General features: G+C 37.8%; 1 long non-coding RNA gene across 2 annotated transcripts; it reads left to right on the top strand.

The window, feature by feature from the left end:
* The first annotated feature begins 3,351 nt into the window (after positions 1-3,351).
* On the top strand, positions 3,352-6,320 carry LOC130562689 (uncharacterized). 2 transcript variants are annotated; one of them, XR_008964002.1, is made up of 4 exons: positions 3,352-5,246; positions 5,855-5,913; positions 6,025-6,123; positions 6,240-6,320. It is a non-coding gene; the product is annotated as an uncharacterized LOC130562689 (long non-coding RNA). The 2 variants fall into 2 exon arrangements; XR_008964001.1 differs by having other exon boundaries at positions 3,352-5,913.
* Positions 6,321-11,438: the final 5,118 nt, after the last annotated feature.

Raw genomic sequence — 11,438 nt, 5'->3', positions numbered from 1 at the left:
GTCCAATTTTGGTGAGCTCGTGCAAATTGTAGCCTCTTTTTCCTATTTGTAGTGGAGATGAGTGGTACCCGGTGGGGTCTTCTGCTGTTGTAGCCCATCTGCCTCAAGGTTGTGCGTGTTGTGGCTTCACAAATGCTTTGCTGCATACCTCGGTTGTAACGAGTGGTTATTTCAGTCAAAGTTGCTCTTCTATCAGCTTGAATCAGTCGGCCCATTCTCCTCTGACCTCTAGCATCAACAAGGCATTTTCGCCCACAGGACTGCCGCATACTGGATGTTTTTCCCTTTTCACACCATTCTTTGTAAACCCTAGAAATGGTTGTGCGTGAAAATCCCAGTAACTGAGCAGATTGTGAAATACTCAGACCGGCCCGTCTGGCACCAACAACCATGCCACGCTCAAAATTGCTTAAATCACCTTTCTTTCCCATTCTGACATTCAGTTTGGAGTTCAGGAGATTGTCTTGACCAGGACCACACCCCTAAATGCATTGAAGCAACTGCCATGTGATTGGTTGATTAGATAATTGCATTAATGAGAAATTGAACAGGTGTTCCTAATAATCCTTTAGGTGAGTGTATATTTGCAACAAAACATAACTACAAGCCAAATACTTCATAACACTTTTATAGAGTATATCTCCATCAAAAGATGAAAGCAACAAGTATACGCCAAACATACTTAGACCTACCCTATCTGTCAGTAATGGTCTTTGCACATATAGTCTGAAATTTTCGTATGCGTTTTTTCGTATTTGGCTCTCGTTTGTACGGTGTCTCTGAATTGTTAAAAAAGGCCACTCAAAATGCTTGACGGATGCGAAAATATGCAATGGGCTTTAGTCAACATTTAAAAAGTAGACTGGAGATATATATCTATCTATCTATATGTATATATACAGTATATATATATATATTTAAAATATACCAATTGCAAAACGTTTTTCGGTCGTTTTTCGGTCGAGTACCTGTCCATCCTCAATGAAGAACATCATGTCAGCTGGCCCTTTCAGACGGATGATGATGTCGCCTGCCTGGAAGATTTCGTACTCCAGCTTCATCAGAACGGCTTCAATGATCTTGACATCGCCGCTAGCAAACATCCATCCCTTCGTCAGGTTTGGGCACATGACTTCCATAACATCCTACCGTATGAAACATGAAATGTCTGTTAGCTTTGAGCTCATGAATATGCTCATTTACTCCTACACATAGACAAAATAAACTTATAGAAGATATACACATTTATCACACGGCTCTCTGGAACATTTCATTTTGATTGGTCAGTGACAACATTTGGGATTTGAATCTCTATAATAAAAACAAGAAGCAACTAAAAAGTGGTATAACTTCATACATCAGTTCACATTTTAAACTAATTTTAAAATTTCTCAACTTTGACAAACCTTTTTTAGTGATTCTTGCAGGAGGCTGAGAAAGCTCTTTTTCTGTTGCCATCTGTAGCCTGCGATGACACGCTGGCGCAAAGTCTTGGGCAGATGCTCAAAGTTTTTCAGCTACAGATGTAACATATCAAATATGGCATGACATTATCTGACCCTTCAGTTTATTTATAAAAAATAAGCAAATGTTACAAAAGAGCACCTCTTCTATGTTCGCCTGTCTAGCTGCAAATGCTGCTATCCCCAAAGCAACAAGTGCACTTAACATCCACCAGCCAATCACAATACTTATGATGGTGGTCCATTGTTCTTCAATACCTACAAATCAGAGAACCACATCAATGCAAACTCCATTATTACATCTTTTTTACAGCGTTTTTGAGTGCTGCTTGCCGATGCAAATAATACTGCTTTCTTTCACAAGGTTAAGGTCAATTTTAGAGTTAAGGATTTTGTCAAAGCCCTGAGTAGGGCTGTCACGATTATTAAATAATCGTCTCATCGCGATTGTTTGACCTCATCGCGATGGTTTCACATCATCGCAATTATCGCACATCTCTATAGAAGACACTAGGGGGAGTTGTAGTGCATCTGCATATTGCATATTTTATTGTATATATTGTTACTAAAGCATGGTAATACTTGTCAAATGTACCACCACAACTCAATCACTTAAAAAAAAAACTAAAACATATACAAATTACCTGCAGTACAATTTAATATTATTTAAGCAAATCTCAGTGTGAAAACCAGTCTACCAAAATTTCATTAACATACAAGTAAAATTTTGTTGTAGTCTTGCAAGTGAGAAAAAAACAGACTAGAAGCTTTTCTATGACTGATAGCATTTTAATGGTGGCTTCAATTCACACCTGATCAATTTACTTCATTTGTAAGTATTTGACAGGTAAAAGCCTAAACCTTAAATATATGACGACCCAAGTTTTTCTGATGTATTTCCAAGAAAAAAAACAAGTCTTGTATTCAGAACAATATGGTTGTTTCAATAGCTGATTCAAAAATGTATGAGAATTAAATGTCAAAGCTCAAAAACAGACAATTAATCGTCATAATCGTCAAAGCCCTAAAACAGACAATTAATCGTCATAATCGCAATGATTTATTAGACAATTAATCGTCAGTCAAATTTCATAATCGTGACAGCCCCTAGCCCTGAGTTCACCTATATGCAAGCATCACTCAATTTAAGTTTTTCGAATGCATAAATGTTTGAAATGTGACATACGTGGAGGGTCAGGAAATGCATATGGTGTCTGGGTCATTTGGGAGAATGCTCGAAAGAAAGAAGAAGAGTACTTCTCTCCAATTGAGGCATTCTGCGTAATGTGACAGAAAAAGAGCAAAACAGGCGTTAAATTCACATGACTTCTCACCGTGTTAAATACCTACACAGTCAGTAAAAAGCGAGTTGAGATGTACCAGGAGGTGTTCTCGAGTGACCCAGCTATCAGGTGGAAATTCACCCAGCGCACATATGAAAAACTGGATGCAGGCGTTCCAGTGCGTGATAAGAAACAGCAGCAGAGAGAGAAAAGCCGGAGCCAACCCAGGTGAAGAGAGTGAAACAATAATGAGATAGTAGTTACCGACACAAGGGACGGCGAACACATGGAGAGCAGTCAAGCTGTACCATGTGTTCGACATGAAACAAAACAAACAAGTGCTCAGACCCAGACCCCACAGCTTTAGACTTATCAATGAAATTATTGTGCATCAGGTGTGTGCATCTTTATATACAGATATATGTGACAAATTCAATTGAAAAACTGGCTGTAATAATTGGTATAAATATCTTTTACAGGGGAAAGATGTTTGCATTGATCTCCATATTCCACTGTAACAAAGCACAATAAAACGGAAGGGAAGGAGGCGGGAACCGGCGAACATTTAACAAACTTTAATTCAAAAACAAATAAACCATAAACAGCCATAAAACAGGCCGGCAGCCCCTCACGGACGACTGCCGGCCACATAAACAAACTTAAACAAAACTTAACTAATGTCCGGGCCCGGTCCTCTCTCGCCGTATTCTCCTGCCGTTCATCCTTTTATGCTTCCGCTCCTCCGTGAGAGATACGAGGCCGGAATGACGCCCAGCTGACACTCATTATCAATCGCGTCCCGGCCTCGCTTCTTCCTCCCACGGCTCTCGTCACGCCTCCCTCGTCACATCCACCAACTTGGCTTTGAAAGGTGTATTATAAAACATAAGTTGCAACACACAATAAAACAAAAACACTTAAAGGTCATACATGGAGGAAATGCAAATGTAAATTTCAATGAAATCATAAAATTTAAATAAATAATGGATACAATTATAAAAAATTGATTAAATAAGTTAAAATAAATAAATCGATTCAAAACTATGTGTTAAGAAATGACTTCAAAGATAAAAAAAAAGTGTTGCTAGCATTCTCAGGCAGCTGAAAAAAAATTGTTGAAAAAAGCCTTATTGCTAATTTGCAATACTTTCTTTTATGTTTAAGTTGGACTTCCAAAAGAAATATGCCCTTATTTTCCCCCTATGGATCCCTGGGCACTTTCTGTTGTGTGTAAGTGAATTTTAGTATTTATTGCAAAATGACAGTCATGTAAAGAGGTTGGAATTATACTGAAAAATTAATCGCATTTAAGTTGTAGGCCCTCTTTTAAGCCTTTGTAATCCTGTAATCCTTATAAATGTATAAGACTTGTTGACTTATTTCCAAGACTATTTTTCCTGTAGGTAATTAAGCCACTTCAAAGAGAGATTCTGTTCCTGGATTCCCTATATTCAGACAGAGGACAAGGCTTTACACATGGGCCTTATCGAAACATCTTAAGGTTTCAAAGGAAGATGTTTGCTGGAAGTCGTGTTCCCCAGACTTCCTAAAACTGTTTGAACTACTGTTAGTCGTGTTCCCCAGACTTGCTCAAATTGTTTGAACTACTGTTAGTCGTGTTCCCCAGACTTCCTAAAACTGTTTGAACTACTGTTAGTTGTGTTCCCCAGACTTCCTAAAACCGTTTGAACTACTGTTAGTCGTGTTCCCCAGACTTCCTAAAACCGTTTGAACTACTGTTAGTCGTGTTCCCCAGACTTGCTCAAATTGTTTGAACTACTGTAAAAGGCCGTTCACATTATAACGATAACTGTAACTATACAGTTCATTAACTGGAAAAAATCGTTCTGAAAGTGATCCCAACGAAATCTCTTCATCGCTATAGTTGTGATGTGAACACAGCTATTCTCCTAAATGAAGAAAGAAGAAGTTTTAAAACCTTTTTTATAGTTATCGTTATAATGTGAACAGCCCTTAAGTTGTGTTCCCCAGACTTGCTCAAACTGTTTGAACTACTGTTAGTCGTGTTCCCCAGACTTGTTTGAACTACTGCTGTTTGCCAGTTGTGTTCCTTAAACTGACATGTTCTGCAGCTAAAAAAATACTTGTGTTTCTCAACGGAAATTGTTTGTGTGTGATCCAGTACTTCTAAAAGTACATTATCTCAGGACCATTCACAGAATTAATAGCCCTGGATGTTAAGGTAAAAAATCATTTGCTTTGTGTGTGTATGTTTTGGAATTAAGGAATGTAAAACAAAATTTGATTTTTATTATTATTTAGTATTAATTCATTATTGGTTTTGTGTCACATTATAGGCTATTACTACACTAACAATTTCTCATTTCACTCATGCATTTCACAACTTGAACACCCTACACACCAAGCAAGACCTTATCGCATTAACAACATCTAAATATTTAAGCTTTTGATATTTTATTTATTTTAAAAGGGGCTCCCTCGACAACATTACGGCATTGACTGAATCTTCACGATAATGGTAAGTAAACAGTTTTCCAGTTAAATAAACAAAACAAAAAAAACATTTTAAATTCATGCACTCTCACAGAATGTCCATTTACAGTGCCTATAGCCAGCCTACAAAATGCAGCTTTTTCCTTTACTTCACTGACATTGTGCTTATAAATGGAATAAGGCCCAAACGATGTCAGCACAGTGTCAGCGCTCTGTTATGCAGCTTTAGTTGTTTCTTTTCTCAGTTCCACATGAATCAGTTTTTGCTAACGTAATAGGAGTCATACTGTTGCAATAGAGGATTCTCTGTTTTAATTCAGTTTGCTGACTTCACATGCACACAAAAAAGGAATTGTACAAACTTTGCTATATTTGCAATACTCAATAATGTTGTCATGGAAGCTCCATTTGATTTCACAATTGTAAGTATATATTCAATGTTCATAAATATGGTTAATACATGTGATATGGTTTTTGATTTGGTCCTGAAGTGGCCCCTCTTTGGTCCGTCCTCAGATTTCTTCAGTTTTTACCTTTTAGTTTTGGAGGGTTTTTTCTTTTTTTACTTTCTTGCTGTGAGGGTTTAAGTGAGGGTTAAACTGTAAATTTATTGTACTCTGATGTCTTCCTCAGCATGACATGCCTTGCTTAAGGAGGTGGTGGTGCACAGTGTTGGTGGAAAATCTTGAAGGGTACTGGTGTCTTTAAAAAAATCAAGAGAAAGTCAAGATATTATAAGCAGTAATCTGAGGCAGCAAGGTTAATTTAGATTTTTTTTTATTCACTACTACTTCCATGGCCAGAAGTTTGCCCACTTTACCGAACAGGGAATACAGATGGCCTGGGGACGTCTGGACCCAATTTTCCGCATCCCTAGGAAGAGGAAATATGAGGTCACCACGGTAAGAATTATGGCCAAGTTTAGGACATAAATTTGGTCTAGAAAGTAATCGTCATTTTTGTGCTTTACATGTACTAATCTGTTATGTAAAATGTATCTCACTACCGTGATGTAAAGGAACATGTCCTCTCAAACCCCCTCGATTTGAAAAAGCCATGCGGAGTCGAGTCTTCTTTGGAGGGCATTGGCATTTTGCAGGCATGTACCTACATTTAATTTCCTTCAGTTTTTAGATATGAAGCAACTCTATGAGCCGCAGGTTAAAGTCACTTACAGGGTCACAGTTATATGTGCACTCCGTGAACACATGCCAGCCTGATACTTCTAACATACTGTATCTTAATCCAAGAAAATACAATAACTACATATATGCTATAAATGCCAAATGCATAATGTATGTTAACAACTAGCTGCCTGAGAATTTTTGCAAAATCGACTTTTACAGGAAAGGCAGAATTTTTTATGTCAAGTTACTGTTATTTACTTGTAGTCCTTAATAGAAAAATAAGTTTTAATGGCTGAAAGAATGTGCCAGATCAAATTTGCAAGTTTAACTTCTTTCCATTTGTTATTTGAAAATGTTGTATGCATGTTTAAACTTGCATCTTTGCTTCGCCTGGTACAGCAGCCAACCATTGTAAGAGACCTGCCTGCATACAGCATGGGACTGGGTGCAGACTAGAGTCACAGAGACCTGTTCCGTGGGGGGTGACAGAGCCTGCCTTTTTGGGGATGAAGAGGGAGGAGGAACAAAATGCCCTCAGGAAGGTCCTGGAAGATCCATTCTCAGAGGACAAGGATGACTTTATGTTTGTGTTTCACTTGCAAGAAGACATGGAAACTTTTTTATCTTACTGTCTTGATGAACATGGCCTAAAAGTCAACGCCATGTTCAACATTTAGCTATTTTAATATGTTAATGATGCAATAGATGACTAAGGGAGTAAATGAGTGGAAAATTGAAGTAATTTAATAAACTGAATGAATTAATAAATACATTTATTTTGTGTGTTTCTGTGTTAAAAGTATGCTCAAATATCAGAACAATTGAATAGAACATATTTTTATAAAATGATACACTGACAAATAAATCTGTATTTCCCAAATAGTATCTAAACTATTCAGTTTAATTAAATTTTTATTTATTTTAATACGTTTAATTTGTGCCACATAATTTACCTGGCATATTTTACTAAAAATATAGAAAGAGAATCACTACTTCCGGTAAGGATGGCGTAGTGACACCGCGAGAGGGCGGAGTTTAGTTACACTACACAGGATTAATAAATTAAATGATGCCACGCTGAGTCAATACAGTAAACTATACAGTAAACAATACCTTTAAGCTTTTCTTTATTCATTATTTATCATGTAAGGAGTTGTATTTTAATGTCTGTGGTTGTTAAGGATTACAGTGTCATCCAGGCAACAGTCACTTCCGTTTCGTGTTAGGGCGGTATGTCAGTGTGCATACTCTTTGACTCCGCAGTCAAGTATAACTATACTATTAGGGCATATAATAAGTAGGCGAATTGGAACGACAGACTCAAAACACCAAGGAGCCGGACGCAGCAACTGTGTCGCAACAACGAGCGGCCATCTTGGCGACAACATCTCGTTTTGACATCTCGCGTGGTTTTGTGTGATTTGGACAACTTCAAGTTACGTCCCCTGCTTGAAGTTACGCCCCTCTCTTGCAGTCCGCAAACAGACGCTGGTTTCTTTTTTGCCTTCAATGCCTTGAAAGAAATGGAGCAGACCCAAGGATAATAAAATGGTGTACAGTAAGTGCGTTAACACACTATGAAAACTGCAATCATCGCATTTACGGAGAAGACTTGCTGTGTAAAAGGAAACGTACTGGACAACTATCTGGCATGTCACCTGGGTAGTCACTCCCTGTAGCGTTAATTGTGCTAATGAGTGCATGCACGAAGTTGACTGCAAGCTGCTTCGTGACGTATTGTTCTGCCAATCTATCTACACAATAGCTGTTTACAGTATAATTTGATAGTCTTCTAGCTTTCATAGACACCACAATGCAACGCCAGATTTGTTGTGTAACATACTGTACGCATGTGAGTGTTGCGATTGGTTTTTAGTACAACATTGCAGATAGTATCACACCTTATGTTGTAGTTACAACGCAACCTCTTGTGCAAAAATAAATAATACTTTGTTGATAAATGTGCCGTCTTAAAATTTAAATCTGTCACTATGGTTACTGGCATACTGTGTTGTGTGAAGTGAACTGAGCACCTTGATGTAAATGTGAAGAGTTCATGTTTTCAACTCCGTTTTTATCAATTTTCATAAACCATGTTATGTAAGTAACAGTACAGTAATGTAAGTAAAAAGTTATCAAGCAATGAAATAAGAACAAATGGCAAATAGAACAGGTACAAATTATGTAAACGGTTTTGTTATGTGTTTTTATGTAGGTGTAAAAGTATAATTTAGAATAATTCAGTGAACTAGTAAAATAAAACATTGAAGAAGCATAACTGTACATTTACTGTAATTAAATGTACAGGCTGCTGAACACAGTTAGTCACTGTTGTGCTTAATACATTTGCCTCTCGCAGAATGTTGTTCAACTCTTGTGATGCTGTACATGGCCAGTGATGAGGCACGGAGGGCCATCTCCGCCTTCCCGATACTATTCGTCGAGGGTCAGACACACTCTCCCAAGTTAAATCTAGATTAAAATCGCATCTTTTCAGCAAAGCATACATATGATGCATACCAGCATTATCTCTTGTTTATAAGTAAATGAACAGCAGCTATGATCCATGACTGACCATTGGGACACCCATCCCGAGGGTTACTACAGATTACACCAGCTCCAGCTGATTGTCACATGCCATCCTCATGCGATAACCTGTGGACTACATGTGCCATCCTCATGCGAGATCCTGTGGACTTCATGTGCCATCCTCATGCGATAACCTGTGGACTTCATGTGCCATCCTCATGCGATAACCTGTGGACTACATGTGCCATCCTCATGCGAGAACCTGTGGACTTCACGTGCCATCCTCATGCGATAACCTGTGGACTACATGTGCGATCCTCATGCGAGATCCTGTGGACTTCACGTGCCATCCTCATGCGAGATCCTGTGGACTCGCAGCTCCAGCTAGGCAATGTCCGTCAACAAACAAGAGCAAGGATGGACTGCTGGTTATTTTAATGCTAATACTAACTTTTTGTTTGTTTTGTCTTTCTTCCTTGTAAAGCTGCTTTGAAACAATGAAACATTGTAAAAAGCGCTATATAAGTAAAACTTAGAGTGTACTGGCAAAGAGCAGCCACGGCCACCACACAGGAGCAGGGACCCAGTCAGAGCTTGAACCCTGGCCAACAGCATCCCACAGCACATAAGGTGAAATGTTGTCATTGTGTTGCCACTTTGTCTCTGCATCTGTGCATAAAATCTGTCAAAGGCAGTCAGTGGATTTCGGCAGAGGGGCGAAAGAGAGAGAGACCCAAACATGAAAATGTTGTCATCATTTGCTCACCTTTCAGTTGTTACAAACCTGTATACACTTCTTTGTTATTCTCAACACAAATAAAGATATTATAAAAATGTGTTACCAAGTCATTTTGGGTCACTATTCATTCCCATAGTCAAAGTCTGTGATGACTCAAAATGGCTTAGTTACAGACTTTCATTAAACTATCTTTATTTGTGTTCAACATAACAAAGAAATGTATACAGGTTTGTAACAACTTGAGTGATTAAATGATGACAAAATTTTCCTTTTTGGGCAAACTATTCCTTTAAAATGCAGGAATGAATCTCCTAAATTATTGTTCCATGTGTGTACGTGATGTCATCAACGACAGCTAGTTGATCAGTTTGGTTCTGTACACACGGAATAGATTTTTTGTTCATGTGGTTGTCACAGAGAATTGTTGCGTTGTTACAGTTATTTAAATACTCTTGTGACAGTTTGTGACTGAATAGATTTGTAATGGGTATGAATTGTATGGTTTTTATTGCAGGTCTTCTGTTATCCTGTGAGACCCAGCTGAAGACATCAAGAAGCCTGGACGGATGTTGGCCTGCAGAGCACCACACTGACCCCTCAGCTACTACCATAAAGGGGATAGTTCACCCAAGAACAAAAATGTTGTCATCATTTACTAACCCTCATGACATTTCAAACCTGTAAAACTTACTTTCTTCAACAGAACGCAGAAGAAGATATTTTGAATAATGTTGGTAACGGAAAGCCGTTGGTCTCCATTGACTTGCACTTTTTGTGTGCCTATACAATAGCAGTCCATGGGGACCAGCGGTGGTCTGTTACAAACGTTCTTCAAAATATCTTCTTTTGTGTTTTGCAACAGAAAGAAAGGAATACAGGTAAATGATGACAGAATTTTTATTTTTGGGTGAACTATCCCTTTAAAGTCAACTGAGCACCTGTGAAAGTGGAGTTTGTAGTTGTAAAGTCACACATGTATATCAGTAAATTGAAGTTTTTGTTATGAACTGCAGTTTTCTATTTAACTTTGTTACCTTTTCAGGGTCTTTATTGAAGGTGCACAAATCCTAAAACATCCTGAATGACTAAAATATTTTCTACTTGTTACCCTATCACAGGTCTACATTTTCGCTCCAATAATACACTATAACAAAGGGGGTGAATAATAAGGCGATATTATGATCACATTTTTTTCTAAGCACATTTTAGCAATTCCAAATCACATAAATTCTAAGAAACTTACCATATATAATTGGTAACAGGGGTATAAAGTGACGCCTTTGTTCAGGTGTACATTATGAAAAAGAAGATTTTCTTTCACATGAAGACAGATCGGTTGCAAGTGACACTAGAGGGACCAGCACCACTTCCACTTGTAACATTGTTTGGAGAATTTATCTTCCAGAATCTGATGTTAAGTTTTGGGAGTTAATTTTAAGTTCATCTTCAATCCTGAAAGGTCTATGATTTGAACTGGTGCTAGTCCGTCAAAGTCATGTAAATAAAGCTTTTCTGTGTTTTTGTGAAACAAACAGTCACGGTTAGTCCAATCCAGTTAGTTTATTTTCTAGTAAATAAGCAACAATAATAGTGAATCATGTCTGAGTCTCATGTTCTGCCTTACATCTCCTTTTGTGCCCCACTGGAAATACTAGACATACAATTGCTACAAAATAACATGACCTGTTTTATTCTTGATGAAATATTGCACTTAATTTGTAAATTGAGACTATAGTAGCATATACTTTAACTTTACCTTTATACCTCTTGGTGTGTATTTGAGAGTAAATGCATTTTATATTAGCCTTGCAAAGAATGTTTG

This window comes from Triplophysa rosa, linkage group LG12, assembly GCF_024868665.1.
Source record: "Triplophysa rosa linkage group LG12, Trosa_1v2, whole genome shotgun sequence".
NCBI lineage: Eukaryota > Metazoa > Chordata > Actinopteri > Cypriniformes > Nemacheilidae > Triplophysa > Triplophysa rosa.
This window is presented reverse-complemented; position numbering and strand designations above follow the sequence as displayed.